At 36.1% G+C, this 20,532-nt stretch overlaps 1 long non-coding RNA gene across 2 annotated transcripts; it reads left to right on the top strand.

The window, feature by feature from the left end:
- Positions 1–3,055: 3,055 nt before the first annotated feature.
- LOC141380569 (uncharacterized) lies at positions 3,056–8,187 on the top strand. 2 transcript variants are annotated; one of them, XR_015524098.1, is made up of 3 exons: positions 3,056–3,154; positions 4,635–4,763; positions 8,055–8,187. It is a non-coding gene; the product is annotated as an uncharacterized LOC141380569 (long non-coding RNA). The 2 variants fall into 2 exon arrangements; XR_015524097.1 differs by lacking the exons at positions 4,635–4,763; positions 8,055–8,187 and adding an exon at positions 3,603–4,575.
- The last annotated feature ends 12,345 nt before the right edge of the window (positions 8,188–20,532 follow it).

Here is a 20,532-nt window from a genome sequence, read left to right as displayed (position 1 = left end):
CTATAGCCAAAATAGTATTCAAATTAATTTAAATATCTGTCACTTTTGGTGCTTTACACATTTTCATTGGTCATTTTTTGCTTCAAGAATAGAATAAAAGTCACTTGTACAATTTTTTTTAATTTTAAAAACAATATAGCAGTATGTTTCTTGCACAGCTGGATGTTGAACTCATGAAAAAACTGATTAGCTAAAGTTACACTGAAGCAACACTCAACAGAGGATTCCACTCTTTCGATGGCTTAATTTCACCATTTAGGATGGTATAGCAGTCAAAATATAGGACAAATGAGCACATGTATGGGAGAAATCCTGGCATTTTGTCAGTGAGGGGTGGGTCTTTCGAACCACGCAACCCCCCCTTGGTTGCGGGCATGAAAACATGTTTTTGTTGAATGGTGCCATTCAAAACATTCCAAATGACAGTTCTCTTAATAGAACGTGTTCTAAAAAAGAATTCACCTGTTAATAAACGTTCAATTTGGAATACGCTGGAAAAATCAGACGTCTATTTGAAAATTTGAATTTGTGGAACTTGATGAGTTCGTTGCCCTTGTCTCTGACGCACAAATACCGCTCCATGTTTTTCTTGTCAACAGAGTCTTGCTGAGGTGACATTCTGAGAGTGCCTTTCATAACATCAGCTGCTTCAATCAGACCAGAAACTCGTCCAACCTGATTCGAAGCAACAGGGTTTAGTGATCTAAAGTTAATGGCCTGTTTTCATTGTCATCAACCATTTGAGCCTGCAAAACTTATCTTTTCATGCTTCATCACGCAAAATAATTTGCCGCGCTTTTTTATTTGAACACATATTCAGAGGTAAATGTACAAAGGCTGTCACTGGAATGGTACTTATCCAAAAAGTATATTTTTGTACGTAAACGGTACGTATTATTACCTTAATATTAACACATGAAAGTTATATATTTGTACATAAAGAGTCTTATTTTCTATACTAACAGTATAAAAATGTGCCTTTTGAAAGCGTACGGCGTCGTTGATACTTAAAGATATTTCTGAGAGTGCAAGTGAAGAGATGTATGTGCTTTTAAGTTAAAAATTTGACCAATAGCTATGAAAAATGAGTCATCAAAAGTTCTTTAAGACTCTCAGTAATGCCTGCAGATAAATCTAGTTTGCATTAAAGAGTGAAAGATGCGTCAAATCACTTGCTTCAGTTCCCATCTGACATGAGAGCTGATTAAACACACCCAAAATATTTCTTCACATGTGCGCATTCTGTGTTTTGAACAACTTGTATTTCTAGATCTTCTTGTACAGATTTCATAGCTTAAATTCACCCATGTATTTTGTAATTTAATACAAGTTTATGTTATGATTACAGGCAAAACTTTCCATCTTTATTCAAATCATGACTGCTGTTTCTCGATTCCATGATGCCCTCTAGCGGAAATGTTTATGAACGACGTGTACAGAAAAAAAAAATGCTGGGATGTATTAACACAACGCTGGGTCAAATATTGACAAACCCTACAGTCATTCATTCATTTATTCTTTTCGGCTCAGTCCCTTTATTAATCTGGGGTCACCACAGTGGAATGAACCGCCAACTTATTCAGCATATGTTTTATGCAACAGATGCCCATCCAGCCGCAACCCAACACTGGGAAACATCCATACACACTCATTCACACACATACACTAGGACCAATTTAGTTTACCCCGAGGAAACCCACGCCAACACGGGGAGTTAAACACTACATTGAATTATAATTTTTTCAATTAAATTAAAATTACTTTTTAGCCCAATTGTGTTAAAACAACCCAGTATTTTGTTTTAGAACGTATGCAGTATTATGTCACTGCATTTGTTGCTTATGGTTGAATTGTGAGTGAATGTTGAAATTAAGTCTTATTTATTGTGTTTAGCTGACACAATGGCTCAGTGGTTAGCATTGTCGCTTCACCGCAAGAAGGTTGCTGGTTCGAGCTCCGGCTGGGTCATTTGGCATTTCTGAGTTTGCATGTTCTACCCTTGTTGGTGTGGCTTTCCTCTGGATGCTCCGGTTACCCCTGCTGTCCAAACACATGCGCCATAGGTGAACTGAATAAACTAAACTGGCCGCGGTGTGTGCGCATGTGAGTGTATATGGGTGTTTCCCTGTACTGGGTTGCAGCTTAAAGGAAATCCGCTGTGTAAAACCTATGCTGGAATAGTTGGTGGTTCATTCTGCTGTGGTGACCTCTAGAGCAAATAACTGAGTAAAGGAAAATGAAAAAATGAGTTTAAGTAAAGCAATGGTTTAAGCTTGGGTTTAATCGGGTTAGTAATGTTTCAATGCAGTGACAAGCCACTTCTTATTCATTGCATTGTGTTTATATACACTTACCGGCCACTTTATTAGGTACACCGGGTTGGACCCCCTTTTGCTTTCAGAACTGCCTTAATCTTCGTGGCAGAGATTCAACAAGTGCTGGAATATTCCTCAGAGATTTTGACTTGATAGCATCACACAGTTGCCGCAGATTTGTCGGCTGCACATCCACGATGCGAATCTCCCGTTCCACCACATCCCAAACGTGCTTTATTAGATTGAGAACTGGTGACTGATGAGGCCATTTGAGTGCAGTGAACTCATTGTCATGTTCAAGAAACCGGGCTGAGATGTTGAGTTACTGTTGCCTTTCTATCAGCTGGAACTAGTCTGGCCATTCTCCTCTGACCTCAGGCATCAACAAGGAATTTCTGATACTTGGTTTAAACTGCAGCAGATTGTCCTGGTCCAGTCTACATGCCTAAATGCATCGAGTTGCTGCCATGTGATTGGCTGACAAGAAATTTGCGTTAACGAGAAGTCAAACAGGTGTACCTAATAAAGTGGCCGGGGAGTGTAAATATTTACTAATCAGCTTGTTAAAAAGGCCATTATAATCTTGAATGTGTTGACTCTGCTGATCGCAATTCTCTTTCCCTTTTACCGAGACTGAGTGAAAGGCAAGCGGCCAATCAGCATTCGCTGAGAGACACGCAGCCAGCCTATCGGCTTCGCCGAGCTACTTGCAGCAAAACAACCCGCCCACTGCGCTCGGCAGATGTGAAAGTGAGCTTAACTGATCGCAAACAAAGCTTTCTGTGCCGTTGCATAAGACAAACTCCTGTTTATGTTATAAGTCGTGTGCGTATATGAAAGTAAGTATGTTTTCTGATTTTTGTGATATTATTGTAAGTGCTGTAGGCTGAACTTTTGGCTGTTCATTTAGCGGTTTTCTTCGCTTTCACTTTGCGGTCAGCTGTTTGCTCGACGTTAGAACGTAAATATTTCTGCTTTAATTATAAGTTTTCTGTCTTAATGTTATTAATGTGTATTTAATTGTATTTGCATTTAAAAGTGGTTGTTTAAAAGTATTTGTGCAGTTATAATTAACCTAGTTGTAATAGTCAATAATAGTCATGCATGCTGAACATGCCCAGGCATATCCCAGGGAGCACTATGTGTTCTGTATAGCTGCCTTATGTATATATTCATTTGTTTATGCCTCAGTCATCTGTTTCTTATATCTATTTATCTGTTTATATGTATATTGTGATTCATTTTTCTCATGTATATTTACTTTTCTTCTTTATTTCTGTTTTATAGAAAGACCACACACACACACGTATGCTTAATCAATAACCTTGGCATACTGAGTTGTGGTGATAATAAACGGGTTACTCCCATACCCAAACCATCTTGTACGTCTCTTACCGGACACCCTGTGGTGGGTTTCCAATTAACTGGCAACATAACTAAATGAGATTGTGCTACTGAAGTGCACTCATTTTTACACAGCTGTTCTGAATAAAAAGCTGATCAGTGATGTGGATATGATATAAGAACAGGAAAGTGACTAGAAAACATCTTCAGATCCTCCCTTGGTGTTGATCTTGGTGTTATTCCGCACCTGGTGGTCATTTTCTTAACTATCTGACAAACATCATTTAACTGGAAGCCATTCACTTAAACAGCAGCCTGACGGGATGCATTTTAATATATCAGGACTCTGAGTGGAATTAAATCAATGTCAGTCACTATAGTGCTGTTGTATATTGGTTGACTGCCTGGTGTAATGCAGTAGCATGCAGGTTGATCCTCCCGAGGACTGGTTTGTGCACAATCGTCTCTGTGCCCTTGAGCAAGACACCTCAGGTTATCCAGCAGAACTGTCCTTGTAAAAGTGCAGTCACTTTGGATAAAAGCCTGAGCTTGATGAGAAGGTAGAAATTAAATAGCCGCAGGAGGCCCAGATGGCCGGTTTCTAGGGGTCAGAGCTGTTTCCTGCCTCTTTAGTGATAAATGAAGGGAAAGCAACACGTCTGTGGGGTTTTGTTTTTCTGGATTGCTGCTGTTCTTTAATCAAAATGCAGAAGCAGCAGGAGTGGACTAGACTGTTGTAATCTGAAGAGGGCGCCAATGAGCATAGACATTGCTATGCTACTGTGATTTAAAGTGCAAGATCTAAAACTAATCAAATGATTTTGTTAGCTCACATTGCTAGTATTGTGCTGAACAATGAATCTGTGCATGTCATAAAAAAACCCCTTGTAATCTAAAATTAAAGTCTGTAAATGAAGCACCTGTTTGTTATTAATTCAGTCATTTTCTTTTCTGCTTATTCCATTTATTAATCAGGGGTCGCCACAGCGGAATGAACCACCAACTTATCCAGCATAGGTTTTTTACCCAGTGGATGCCCTTCCAGCAGCAATCCATCACTGGGAAACATAGCTGTTTGTTTTCAGTTAAATTCTCAGATTAAAGGTACAGTAGGTGATATACTTCCACAATGCTAACAGCTTCGCATAAATCTCTAAATCACCCCCCCCCCTCCCCACTGCCATCCAGAGCCACGCCTCCCAAAACAGGAGCAGGCGCACCTTAATCATATTCTTATCTTGGGGTTGAATAAAGTCACAAATTGGAAATGGCCATCAAGATCTGCAGTGTAAATGCAGTAGTTTGAAAAATTATAATGTATAAGAAATCAAATATATATATAGAGAGAAATAAGTCTGTAAAACAACAGAAAATGTACTGGCAGTTTTTTGCAAGTTTTTTGTGGCATAATATACAATACCAACCCAGACAATATATCAATTTAAAATATTAAAAACATTGATGAAAGTACAAAATCTAATCTCAACAAAATCTAACTTCAGTAACAAAGTCGAAGCAACAATGTGAAAATGAACCTAAAGTAAGTTGATTCTCTCCGAGGAAATTTGGCAAGACATAATAAATAAGATTCATTCAACTTCAATTTGACATACTATTGGGTATATGCCGAGCTAGTGTTGTTCCCATACTTATAAACTTTAAACTTATTGTGAGGTTTTTTTCCATTTTATACGGTTCCTTTTACAGCATCGATGTTGTAATATAATTAAAATACATTCAGTGAAATAAACTTTGGCATTCATTTAGTTGTTCAAGCGTAAAACGAGACAAAATGCCTTTTACTCGCACGTGCCCGTCACAATCGGCAGGATAGCGCAGAAGCTCCATTGAATATACTGGGGTAAAATAAATGCTCATATTATAAAGACATGGTGGGGGGGAAATGTAATTTAATCCAGTGCTTCTTGTACAATCTGAGACCCACTTTATATCGGATATCACTCAGCCAGTGGAGATCGCTGATTTTTAAAGAAAACAGACCTTAAACGTGCAGAATTTTGCATTGGCCTACATTGGACAAAAGCAAAAAAATTACAAATTTTCACTAACTATAAATCCCTTATGTAGATGTGAAGTAGAGATAGCTAATCACACACATGTTTTGGTCATGTTCTAAAATTACCACGTTCTGGCAATTATTATTATTATATTTTAAATGTTTTACATGTATCAATTGACCCTTGCCCTATAGGAATATTTGGTTTAATCACAGATAAAATAATCTGTTAGACAATAATACTAAATGCATGACTTCTTTTTCAACATTAATTGCTAGACGTCTTATACTGCTCAAATGGAAGGACAAATTTCCTCCAACTTTTACTCACTGGATTAGGGACCTTATGTACCATCTTACAATGGAGAAGATTCGGTACTCCACCAAAGGTTGCAGTCAAAATTTTTTATCTTATTTGGCAGCCAGTGCTGACATATATAAAACAAATGGATCCAAACTTAATATTTTCACTTTGACCGTTGTTTACTTGTGTCTCACATTTTTTTCCTTCCCTCCATTTTATTTTAATTTCTAAAACTTAATTACTTATATTTTTTATTTTACATTTGCTAAGCCTATATATAAGTGGTAGGGAACCTATGGCTCTCGAGTCACATGTGTCTCTTCGAACAAAAATATGTGGCTCTCCAGCTGTCTTCCTTCAAGATTATTTTACCGTTTAAAAACTATAACCATCACTAAAAATCAGTTTCCTATCGAAAATACAATTACAATCCCTTTTTAAATTGTAATTTTATACAGCACAATGATTAAGAACTCAGTTAACGATAAAAGGACGTTTTGACCAGTGTGCGTTTGTGGCAACGTGGATAAACTTGAAGTGCGACACTAATAAAGGTCAAACAACTTACATTTGTAGTGTAAATTAAATTAAAACAACATTCATGAGCGGTGATGGCGAAAGTAAAAATACTATAAATAGTTTTTTCTTCATTCATGGACTTGCTCAACATGTGATGCTTTATATTTGTTTATTTTTGAGTTGTGCATGGACATAAATGTATGTTTTGTTTAAACCTGTATTATTTATCGTATTATTACAAATAAAAATATAGAATTATTATTAGTAATACTATAATAGCGTTTAGTAATTTCTAGTAATATAAATTACTAAAAATTATATATAATAATATATAGTAATAGGCATTTTGAGAATATATATATATATATATATATATATATATATATATATATATATATATATATATATATATATATATATATTTATATAGTTAAAGTCAGAATTATTAACCCCCTTGTTTATTTATTTCCAAAATTTCAGTTTAATGGAGAAGATCTTTTCAGCACATTTCTAATCATAATAGTTTTAATAATTCATTTCTAATAACTGATTTATTGTATCTTTGCCATGATGACAGTAAATGATATTTGACTAGATATTTTTCAAGACACTTCTATACAGCTTAAAGCTACATTTTAAAGCTTAACTATGATGGTTTGTTCTCTAGACTATCGAAAATAATATAGCTTAAAGGGGCTAATAATTTTGACCTTAAAATGGCATTTAAAAATTAAAAACTGCTTTTATTCTAGCCAAAATAAAACAAATTAGACTTTCTCCAGAAGAAAAAATATTATCAGACATACTGTGAAAATTCCCTTGCTCTGGTAAACATCATTTGGGAAATATTAAAAAATAAAAATAATTTAAAGGGGGGATAGTAATTTTGACTTCAACTGTACATCCAAATGGCTCTTTACAAAAATGTATTTGCTAAAAAAAAATCAGAAATGGCTCTTTGCTGAAAAAAGGTTCCCAACCCCTGGTATATATATATGTACAATAGCGAGTGAAAATATAATGGAACTTTTATCTACTTGTATTGTATGTATATATATATATATCATGACATGCTGTAAAACAGATGGGCATAACATATTGAATAGATATGGTGCAGTGGGGCGGCCGGCTCTGTTGGAGCAAAGATAATTTGTCTCTGTTTTTTAAATACTTTTGAAATTGATGTTTTATTGACGAAAATGTTAATAAAAATATCTGTACAAACAAACAAAAAAACATTAATAAAAGTCACAGTTTCTAACTTTTTTAGGTTAAACGTTGTTGAAAGAAAGATCAGTCCTAAAGTGCAATAACACCATAAGCAAATAAAAGCATGAATCACAGAATACAGAAAACTGCTATTTTCAAAGCGTATAATATATTTAAATGCTTTTAGTTTTAGTTTAAACATTTGATTTAGTCTAATTAGCAGCAGAGAGCGGTCTGCAAAATGTTCCATGCTGATTTACAAGCTGCCCTGCTTCACCATCTCCTAAAGTAGAGGAAGCAACAAATTTGAAGAGAATGTGTTTTATTGTGGCTTCCCGGAGCGCAGAGACTGCACATCTGGATATGAGGATGGAGATTCGGGAGTTTGGTGCCATCAGGAGCTCCTTTGCATTTCTGCGGTTTACCAGCAGCTTCTCTAATGGCCTCCCAGAAGAACTCGCACTAATAATGAACCAGCTCTTGAAGACACTGGACCATCGGATGAGAATTAAAGTAGCTCTGATTTATTTGCACTTTCTGTTTGTTTGTTGATACGGTGAAAAATGTGATGTCCTCAGGGAAAATACTTCGAATATATTTTATTCGGAGCCAATTCTAGTCTGCGTCAACAAAATACCCACTAAATTATTTCCGTGCATTATCTGCTCATTGAAATAAACAACTTTTTGAATGTGAGTTGATTGCTTGGTGATCACAACAGCATGCGATTTACCAGCATGCGACCCTCATTCTGAAAATGTAGCCCTGTATACATTACTGGAGAGCATAAATTATGTAGCTAGATGTACATATGGCTGCATTTCGAGCGCTACGGTGTGGTATGATGCCATTCCTGTTCGCGTTTGCCAGCTGACCGCTTACCTCCATACGGACGACTTTCCTGCTGTTACAAGTTTGTTTAGTAGCTCGCCATATATGTCAGTGAACTTGAGATGCAGAGAAGAGTTGACCACAATGACAGGGTTTGAGTAAAGTGAAGAACGCTTCCAGAAAGCAGGTAAGACGAAAACAAAAGCGAAAAAATAAAACAAGCAAGTAAATAATAGGGTGAGAATGTGGTAAATCTGAAAACATGGTAAAAATCAAAGTTTTTTTTCTGGATTGCTATTAAAAACTATGGGTTGGGTTTAGGGAAGAGGGTGATTGGGTTAATCTGTGATTTTGACAACGCTATTGGTTGGGTTTAGGGAAGGAGGAAGGGTGCAAGGGATCAGTCATTTGGTCAGTCAGTAAATTAGTCAGTCGACAGTGGCCTCTTGTGGATTTACGCGAGAACAGCAGGCTCGAATGGCACTCGCGAGAGAAATTTGAGATCTCAAAAAGCATACACAGCGGCCTCTGGTGGATTTGCGAAAATAATACCAGCAAAAAAAAAAAAAACGTATCTCCCGCTGTGTATTTTGCACTCTCCAGAAATGTATATTGGGGTTCGTATTGAAAATGAGCCTGGGCTCGACTTACGTTTCTACATACACTTGGTAGCCTATTTAGTATGAAATATTTTATAAAAAAATCTGTGGGCCTAAATATAGCCTGTAAATAGGCTATATTTATTATATAGTAATGTTTTGTTATTTAGGGTAATATAATGGCCACTTTTATTAATCATTTTATGAAACAATAAAGTAAAAACAAATTAACGAAATTAAGATATATGACTTGGGTAAATAACATAAAATGTATATGTATGGTGATATATATTTTATATATATATATATATATATAATTATAAATCATAATATGTTTTTATAATATACCTATATAAATTATAAAATTTGAATATTTGCAGAAACAGAAAAATAAAACAAAAGTATTTTTCACTTCAAAGAAATTACGCTACGGTGATCTGCTATGCTGTCATTTTATTTAAATAACTTTAACATATTGTTTTTTAAGTTATTGTTAATTGTGAATTATTTTATTGTGTCAAAATAGTATCATTTTGAATGACATGAAAAAAATGGGAATAGTTCAGTTATTGCCCTTAAAATTGCGCTATTAATTTCACTAAACCCCACCCCCATGTGAATTGCTGATATTGGATTGGCTGGATTTCATGAAGGGACGTGGTAAAATGAAAGCAGGGATGGTTTAATTCAGTGACTTTTTGGGTAAAGGCTAAAAGTCTGCGGATACAGCTGCGGATACATCGATGAAGCATTATTTTTGTGACACTGTACAACAATATTTAAAAAAAAATACATTAACTCACTTTAAAGGTTGGTTTTAGAGTTGGGATATGGAGTAGACATTAATAAAATACAATTTAATGGGTAATTTAATTAATTCATTTTCTTTCGGCTTAGTTCCTTTATTAATTTGGAGTCGCCACAGCGGAATGAACCACCAATTTATCCAGCATAGGTTTTTACGCAGCGGATGCCCGTCCAGCCGCAACCCATCTCTGGGAAAGGGTATTTTTTATAAATAATATAAATAATTCTCATTATAATGACTCATGGTTGGGGTTTGGGTAGCTAGATGTTAATAAAATACAATTTTATAGGTAATTTTATAAATAATATAAATAATTCTCGTTATATTGACTCTTTTTACATTGGGTTCGTAAGAGTAGATATTATTATAACATAAACGGGAAATTTAATAAATAATATGAATAATATTACTCGGTATATATTGACTTTTTTTACATTACTGTAAGGGGTAGGTTTTGGCTTGAGGTGTGCCTAGACGTTAATCAAATTTAATGGGTAATTTAATAAATAATGTTTGGTTTACTGACTGTTTTTATATTACTGTGACGAGCAGGTAGGGTTGGTGTTGGTGTAGACGTTATTAAAATACAATTTAATATAAATAATATATAATTCTTGTTATAATGAGTCTTTGGCTGTGAGGGTATAGGGTTAGGCTATGAGGTTGACGTTAATAAAACACAATTTAATGGGTTATTTAAAAAATAATGTAAATAATTTTCGTTTTTACATTGCTGTGAAGTTTAGGGTTTGAATGGGTTGACGTTAATAACACAAATAATATGAACACTGTATAATGACTGTTTTACATTACTGTGACGAGTGTAGGGTTGATGTAGGTGTAGACATTAATAAAATACAATTAATAGGTAATTTAATAAATGATATGAATAATACTATGACGGTTTTACATTACTGTGATGGGAGTTGGTGTAGACGTTATTAAATACAATAATGGGTAATTTAACAAATACTAATATGAATACTTGTTATAATTACTCTTTTTACATTGCTGTAAAGTTTAAGGTTCGCATGGGTAGACGTAATAAAATATAAATGAGTAACAGGTTTAGGGTTGGTCTGGGTGTAACGTTAGCCAATAGCTAATTAAACTATCTCGTTAACTTCCGGCCGCATCTGTATACCTTCTAGCAACAACCGTTTGTTTGTGAAGCAAAACTGCACGTCTGATTAAACCAGGGATGTCCAGACTCAGTCCTGAAGGGTCGGTGACAAAGTTTCCAACCCCAATCAGACACACCTGGGCTAGCTAATCAAGCTCTTACTAGGCTTTCTAGAAACATCCTTGCAGGTGTGCTGAAGCATGTAGGAGCTAAATTCTGCAGGACGCCGGCCCTCCAGAACCGACTTTGGAAGACCAACATTTACTATAAACAAAGCAGAATGATTTCATCAGATTATTATTTACTGTATGGTCTTCGCTGGACAGACTGCTTCATCCTGCAGGTAGGAAGGCAAAGACTAATGAGATCACGCAGAAGTACTTACTGTATATTATAGGATCGCAATCACCACAGATAATCTTCTGAGCTCATATCTTTAGCAATTACCCTCACAGATCCTCCATACGAGCCCAGATTAAACAAAAGCGAAATAACTCCTCAGCGCCTACGGGCACAACACAATTACCAGGCTATGGCTTTAACTGCTCTCTTTGCTTTATTGGCTCATTAGAGACATTTCAGAGACAAATCTACTGTGACGATCAGAGCAGCTTTGTGTCTTGCCTTCATATCTGAACAGATAAGTGACTGATTGAGAGCACACAAGATACTTAACTAAATATTTCAAATTAGTATTTGACTGTATTGTTGTTTTCATTTAATTTTACAAGTGTCAACACAACGTATCTCCATGATAAAAATAAAAAAACATCGATTTTTATTTATTTATTTTTTTCTTTCCTGTGGAAAATGGCACTTGACAATCAGAACAACAAATATTTTCAATCGCGGTGATTGCAAAATTTAAAGGGTTAGTCCACCTTAAAATAAATGTTACCTTGTCATTTATTCACTCGCATGTGGTTTTAAACCTTAGCAAAGAGCAGAATCACCAAGAGGTGACATTCTGTTGCTATTTGCGAAACAGCCACCAGACGCCGCTAGTGTCACGCAGCGGCCTAGTGTTTTTCCCATACTGATAAACTTCCAGTCACCTGTTATTGTAAATTGTTTTCCTAATTTATACGGTTCCTTTTACAGCATCATTGGTGTAATTAAAAACATTCAGTTTAATACACTTTGGCATTCATTAAGTTGCTCAAGCGTAAAACGAGACAAAAAGCCATTTACTCGTACGTGCCCGTCAGAATCAGCAGGATAGCGCAGAAGCTCCATTGAATATACTGGGGTAAAATAAATGATCATATTATTATTAAGACATGACGGGCGAAATGTAATTTAATACAGTGCTTCTTGTACAATCTGAAACCCACTTTATATTGGATATCAATCAGCCAGTGGAGATCGCTGATTTTTAAAGAAAACTGACCTTAAATGCGCCAATTTTTGCATTGGCATACAGTTGACCGAAAGCGCTAAAGCGGTAACTGGCAAATTCAAAGTCCTATTAGCATGCTTCGGCGTATACTCTATTCATTAAAATATTGAGTTAAATATGAGTTAAAATGAGTACATCCACTTTGAAACGTAACATTTTAAAGCAATGTCCCAATGAAAACAGACAACTTACAAAATGTTGACAAGACTAAATTTAATACATCTGACATCTAAAATATCTTTCACATATAACATAAATGTAAGGTTAACAAAATATATATATATATATATATATATATATATATATATATATATATATATATATATATATATATATATATATATTAGGGATGTAACGGTATTGTAAATACCGTCATACCGCAATATTAATTTTTTTCGATATTACCGTAGTCGCATGACTCGGTAAAACTATAGGTCTTCTGAGAAAATTTGCTCAGGCGAATGAAGCGAACGGGAGGTAGCGAAAACTACAATTCCCATCAGCCCATGCTTGACCATCATCCCTTGCGGTCTGTTGTCGCTACAGATCCAGTAATGCGGAAATGGAGTGTGCTGCTAGAAGCGGGGATCAAAAAGAGCTGGAAAACTCTAAAGCGGGTGTTGTCGCCGCGCGCGTACTGAATAGCGGTGTTGTCGCGCGAGTTCTTATCAGTTGTGTTGTCGCGCGCGTACTGAATAGCGGTGTTGTCGCGCGAGTTCTTATCAGCTGTGTTGTCGCGCGCGTACTGAATAGCGGTGTTGTCAGCACACTGTTCAGATTGATGCAGACATGAGACCTCTATCTCACTCATGGTTTGTCCTCTCAAGTGGGGGAAAGACAATGCACAACGTTACCTACTGCTGTCAACCTGGGCCAAGTCATATCTCTGTCTCAGAAAACTCAGTCCCAAATGAGAGGGTTTTTTCTGTTGCAGGGGACATTGTAAATGCCCAGAGATACCAGCTTTTACCAGATTATATTTATGATAATTTTCCTTAAAACCCATCTCTATCTAAGTGAGTGAGTGATTAAATGTTGAATTTGATGAGTTTTCAACAATACTAAATTGAAACTTTATTTTTTTACATGGTTTAATATTTTTTTGTTATTAAAATTGAAGTTCCTGTTTCAAAGCTTACAGATAGATGGCTAATTTGTATGTCATTGACACTTTTGGCACTTTTTTGGAGTATTTTCATAAGTTTTGTTTTTTCCTGTGAATGATTCAATATTCAAGTATTACCGTACCGTGAAATTCTGATACCGTTACATCCCTAATATATATATATATATATATATATATATATATATATATATATATATATATATATATATATATATATATATATATATATATATATATATATATACTATTGGTTTTATTTAATGACTGTTATACATGTTTTTATATATTAAGCTTGGGCGGTAATATGGTATACCACAGGATCTAAAAATAGCAATGGTGTCAGTTTCAATACCATTATACTGTCATAAAAAACAATGAACTTAAATAGGAGACAAGTATTAAATATTATTTAATTGATCCCTACAACAGCGTATGTGTGATTGTCATCACGGGACAGTGTGGAGGAGAGAGAGGGTGAGGGTGAGGTGGCGAGTGGCGCACCTAGTGCTGTACCGTGGGAGCCGACCAGATTTTTTGTGGTCCGGGAATGAATTTCTGAATAAAGCGCGGGAGCGGTTGGTAACTCAGGCGTAATTTGAAAGGGAGCAGGCGCGCGGTCTAATAATATCACTCCCGAGCCAGCAAATAATCAAGCATGCGCACAACTGCGTGGATGCTGTTTGTTTGTTTTTGTGTATGTGTGTGTGTGTGAATGAGAGAGCATAGTGCTGTGTGTCTCTCTCTCTCTGTGTGCGTGCGTGCGTGGGTGAATGAGAGCGTCCTGCGCAGATCTCAAATACGAACAAGACAAACAGGTGACCGCAAACCTAAGGTCGCATATACGGTATTCAGTTTCTGAATGGTTTAGGCACAAGCCAACAGTTTATTGACGCTGTCTGAGCCTTACGTCATTTTTTTTATTTATTATACACGGTAATACCGGATACCGGGGTAAAATAGGGAGGAGGTTTGACGGTTTAAAAATTGTATTATTATTATCATTTTTTCCCCCATATGTATGTACTTAGACTTTCCACCTAGTTCCCTGTACATGCACGCACACATTGTGTTCATGTTTTTGTTGTTGTTTTGTTCTCTTTGTTTGTGATCCCATTTTGTGTACTACTTGCATATTCTAATAAAAAAAGGAAATATCTGACATTAAAATATTTAGTTTTTCTACAATATATTAAATAACATTGTTTAGTGTTCATTGTATTCATTCAGTAAAATAACTTATAACAGTTAAATTTTTTTTTTGCTCCCAATTGCTTTAAATGAAGTTGAAATGCCTTATTCTCAACTGAGCAACTATAATCCCTATTTCACAACATTTCATATCCTGCAATGTGTCTATTGGACGGACACGCGTTCCGACATTGATGCTGAAATTATATATTGTGCATCCCTACTGTAAAAAAAAAAAAAAAAAGTATGATCAAAAAGTAATGGCAACATATGTTGTTTTATGTTGCTTGAACTTACTTTATCAACTTAATATTTAAGTCTGTTTAATTGATGTAAATTAAAATGACTTGTAATGTTAAATTGCAGTAGCAATTTTTACAGTGTGGCTTCCACCCAATTCCTTCATGTTGTCCCTATGAATCGATTAAGTTGCCTTAATTGTTTTTATAAATTTAAGTGGGTTGAACATTAAACTCCCCCCCCCCTCACCACCACAAAAAAAAATTGTTTAAATTCATTTTTTTTTAAAGTATGATCAGTAAAAATAAGTTTGACCAAGCAGAAAAAAAAAGAAAAAAAAACTTTTTTTTTTTTTTTGAGTGTAGGAATTACTGTGAAAATGTCCCTGGTCTGTTAAATGTCACCTAGGAAATATTGGTTAAAGAATAAAAATTTCATAAGTGGGCTAATAATTTGATATACACAACTGTATATACTAATACTGTTACTTATTAATATAGACTTATTTTAAGATGATTCAATCATGTTTTAGTTAGATATTCATATTCTCTATAACATATTCTCTATGAAACTCTTCTGAAGCTCTGCATATCATCAAATTGCGCTATCGTCTATGTGGTGTAAATAATGTGTGATTTTTCCAGGTTTTTCTCTTCATCGGTGGTGTTGTAGTCCAGAGTTCCCACATTTCTTAAAAGTACTTGAATTTCAGACATATGGATTCAAGCCCGGGGAGGTACAGTGAATTACAAACGTAGGTCCTAGAATGTGCTTAAATTAAATTAGAAAAATACATAAAATGTTTATGGTTTTATTTAAATTGTATAACAATTGTACTGCTGAAAAAAAGCTTAATTTAAAAATCTTACATTTTAAATATTGTACAAGAACGATGACGAATAATGCACATTTGATCAATTATCAACAATAAGGTTAATTAAAAGTGCTTGAATCTGGTGTTCATGAGAGTAGGAACCAGGTGTAGTGTTCAAATCGGCCTCTAGATGTCGCTGGAGCGCATGTGCAGTTCCACCAGGGCGCATTAATCCTCCTGATACTTTCCGCAATCTTCAGAATCTGTTTCTCCTTTAAAAAGATTAAAGTCAGATGAGTCAAGCCCTTCACAATCCCATCAACCAGATAAAGACGGAATTGTGTCTGCTTTCTGAGTGTCTCTTTCTCTTTGCTCAAGCCTAATTGCATGACTCAGACTGCAGTATTTAAGAAATGTGTGGGCAAATCCAGGTTGATGAAGCTTACAAGACAATCAAAATATCCTGCATGGCATTACAAAACATCTGTCCACTGGGTGGTCCGGTCTGACAGTCTGTGGCAGAGACATACAGCAGAGTTTTGTTTTTTGAGTCACTGCTAGATACGCACAAGTCAGAATTATTAACCCTCCTGTTTTTTGTCCCCAGGTTCTATTTAACTGAAAGATTTTTTAACTGAGCACATCTCTAAACATAATAGCTTTAATTACTCATTTCTAATAACTGATTTCTTTTATCTATGCCATGATGACAGCACATATTATACTAGATATTTTTTAAGAAAATAGTATTCAGCTTAAAGTGACATTTAAAGGATTAACTAGGGTAGTAGTCATTTTATAATGATGGTTTGTTCTGTAGACAGTCAAAAACAAAAATTGCTTAAGGGAGCTAATAATATTCACCTTAAAATGGTTTTAAAAATGTAAAACTGTCTGTGCCAAAACCCCAGTGGTTAAAGGGCCATGAAAGCCCCTCGTTTCAGCAGGCTGTTTTCACACCTCTACTTTGGAAAAAGTCAGAAAAGTGGGCGTGTCCAGCTCTGTTTAGGGGGGAGTGTCGGAGGAACTAAAGTGGGATGGTGTGGGAGTGTCTATTTGGGTACGCGCGAGTTTCAGAGTCAAAATACACACACAGGAGAAAGTGATGTTGTTTGACCTACATGACCATCTGTAGTCGAATTATTTGCCAAATTATTAAATGGTGGACTTTAACAGCAGTTTGGCTCTTTCATTCAGGGAATTCATTCACGTCCCTCGCTACAAACGAGATATTTGATTTGAGGATCTGCTCTAAGCGTGTATTTTTCATGCAATGTTTGATACCGCACGGCGAATGAGAGAAAAAAAAACTCAGCATTTCCCGGAAACTTTGATGCACACAACAGGTAGCGTCAGAAAGCCGCGTGTGTTATTCCGGTCACTAAATGCGGTGAAAATCCAACACGAGGTTAAAGTGTGGTTGTAGTGCTAACATGTTTACACTCAGTGCAATAGTTAGTTCGATACGAACAAACTGAATAAACAAAGAGCACTGGTCGCTCACTTACCAAATCTGTAGAGACAGGACAATCACCAGCAACTAGACCCGCTTCTTTATAAAGAGAAGACTACAAGCGAATCCAGATCTCAGCGTTTGCAGATGAGAACAGCTCTCAGGTAAACAATGTTCCTCCTTAGACACGTAAGTTATTCTTGTTGAGCGTCGCGTACACTGTTAATCCACACGTGACTCCAGCTGAGCTCTCACAGAGAGAAAATGAAAACAAAACTTAACTGCAGCAAACAATAAAAGCAACACTTCACGCTTGTTTTGCCAACACAACGTGGCGTCTCTGTCGTCTAAACACTGTGACAGTAATGAATATTAATGAAGTTGCACAATAGAGCGCGCTGATTGGTTTGAACCAAGCCTTACTCATGCATTAATGCAACACACTGTAAGACGTAATAAGACACACTCTGGCACAGACGTCCAGTCTGCACGCTGGAATACACGCTATTATGTCATGACCGTGACGCAGCTTCAAAAATTCGTTTCAAACCGGAAGTACGAATTTGCTTGAAATAACGCAAAAACAACCAATTTACACTTTTTAGTGAAATATGTGTCCTAATAGTGCTTTTAGCAGTGTGGGACACATATATGACTGTCAACAGCTCAAAAAATGTGTTTTGGTGTTTCGTGACCCTTTAAGAAAATAGTATTCAGCTTAAAGTGACATTTAAAGGATTAACCAGGGTAGTAGCCATTGTATAACGATGGTTTGTTCTGACAGTCAAAAACAAAAATTGCTTAAGGGAGCTAATAATATTCACCTTAAAATGGTTTTAAAAATGTAAAACTGTCGGTGCCAATATCCCAGTGGTTAAAGGGCCATGAAAGCCCCTCGTTTCAGCAGGGTGTTTTCACACCTCTACTTTGGAAAAAGTCAGAAAAGTGGGCGTGTCCAGCTCTGTTTAGGGGGGAGTGTCGGAGGAACTAAAGTGGGATGGTGTAGGAGTGTCTATTTGGGCACGCGCGAGTTTCAGAGTCAAAATACACACAGAGGAGAAAGTGACTGTGTTCACATGGAAATCTGTAGTCGAATTATTTGCCAAATTATTAAATGGTGGACTTTAACAGCAGTTTGGCTCTTTCATTCAGGGAATTCATTCACGTCCCTCGCTACAAACGAGATATTTGATTTGAGGATCTGCTCTAAGCGTGTATTTTTCATGCAATGTTTGATACCGCACGGCGAATGAGAGAAAAAAAAACTCAGCATTTCCCGGAAACTTTGATGCACACAACAGGTAGTGTCAGAAAGCCGCGTGTGTTATTCCGGTCACTAAATGCGGTGAAAATCCAACACGAGGTTAAAGTGTGGTTGGAGTGCTAACATGTTTACACTCAGTGCAATAGTTAGTTCGATACGAACAAACTGAATAAACAAAGAGCACTGGTCGCTCACTTACCAAATCTGTAGAGACAGGACAATCACCAGCAACTAGACCCGCTTCTTTATAAAGAGAAGACTACAAGCGAATCCGGATCTCAGCGTTTGCAGATGAGAACAGCTCTCAGGTAAACAATGTTCCTCCTTAGACACGTAAGTTATTGTTGTTGAGCGTCGCGTACACTGTTAATCCACACGTGACTCCAGCTGAGCTCTCACAGAGAGAAAATGAAAACAAAACTTAACTGCAGCAAACAATAAAAGCAACACTTCACGCTTGTTTTGCCAAAACAACGTAGCGTCTCTGTCATCTAAACACTGTGACAGTAATGAATATTAATGAAGTTGCACAATAGAGCACGCTGATTGGTTTGAACCAAGCCTTACTCATGCATTAATGCAACACACTGTAAGACGTAATAAGACACACTCTGGCACAGACGTCCAGTCTGCACGCTGGAATACACGCTATTATGTCATGACCGTGACGCAGCTTCAAAAATTCGTTTCAAACCGGAAGTACGAATTTGCTTGAAATAACGCCAAAAACAACCAATTTACACTTTTTAGTGAAATATAGGTGTCCTAATAGTGTTTTAGCAGTGTGGGACACATATATGACTGTCAACAGCTCAAAAAATGTGTTTTGGTGTTTTGTGACCCTTTAAGTTCGCCGACATATAGCACCATTACCCGAACATAATCAAAATCTGGCAAGAATGTCAAACAAACATTAAGTGCAACATGAGCTAATTGTCAGAGATGGACCATAAAAAAACGAAAGGCGGAGCCAAAAAGCTTAGAGAGAGCAAAAAAAGAGCTTTAAAATCAGTCGCTGCCAAATGAAAAAAAATGTATTGAAATATTCTCAAAAGCTTTAAATTCTGTTGCTGCATCGGAGGACAGTAGCGCAGTAGAGGAGGTAAGAAGAAAACAGAAAATATACTAAAATATAAAAGTCATTACACTAAAATATACTAAGTAATTTTAACGCCATTCACACTACTTCTGACAGTTTTTGACGGTAACCTACACTGTTTAACAGTAAGCTTAGCGTAGAACTCCCGTACATATTAAAATGTCACTATCAGCAGATAATGTAGGATTTAGGGTATACAGGCTGCTGTATGCTACTGTATCCGAAATATAATAGTCTGACATGCGAAGGAACCAATCGCTATAGCCATGGTACTGTAGGCATATGTAGTGAACTCTGAACACATCTAGTCTTTAAAGTAAAACATTAAATACATGCAAAGGTTACAGTATGCATTTTAATCCTTAGGTAGAGGCATGGAGAATGACAGCGGATGGTTTTTGTTTTGTTTGGTGTGGTAATGTGGGCTGGTGTGTCTACAGTGCTAGGGCTGAATTTTTGTCCCAGTCCGCCCCTGACAATGGTGTTCACGGCGACCCAAGTTCGATTCCCGGCTTGAATTCCTTCAAGAAGTAAAAACTGGTTTTATTCTAGCCGAAATAAAACCAATAAGATTTTCTCCAGAAGAAAAAGTATTATAGAAAATACTGAGGAAAAATTTCTGCTGTTAAACATTATTTGGGAAATATTTTATAAAAGAAGAAAAAATATTGACAAGAGTTCAAATAATTGTAACTTTAGTTGTATTTAGTCCAAGATTATTTGATCAGAAGAGCATACATTAGTTACGGATAATGCAAGAATGCTTAAAATAAATGACCGTATATAGGATAAAAACATTTAAAATGCTACATAAGTTTTGTATTTTGAATAAATGCTAAATTTTGTTCCTTTTATTCATTAAGCATCCAGAACTAATCAC

The sequence above is a fragment of the Danio rerio genome, chromosome 23, assembly GCF_052040795.2.
Source record: "Danio rerio strain M-AB ecotype USA chromosome 23, GRCz13ab, whole genome shotgun sequence".
NCBI lineage: Eukaryota > Metazoa > Chordata > Actinopteri > Cypriniformes > Danionidae > Danio > Danio rerio.
Note: the sequence above shows the minus strand (reverse complement) of the source record. Positions and strands in the feature narration are given on the sequence as shown.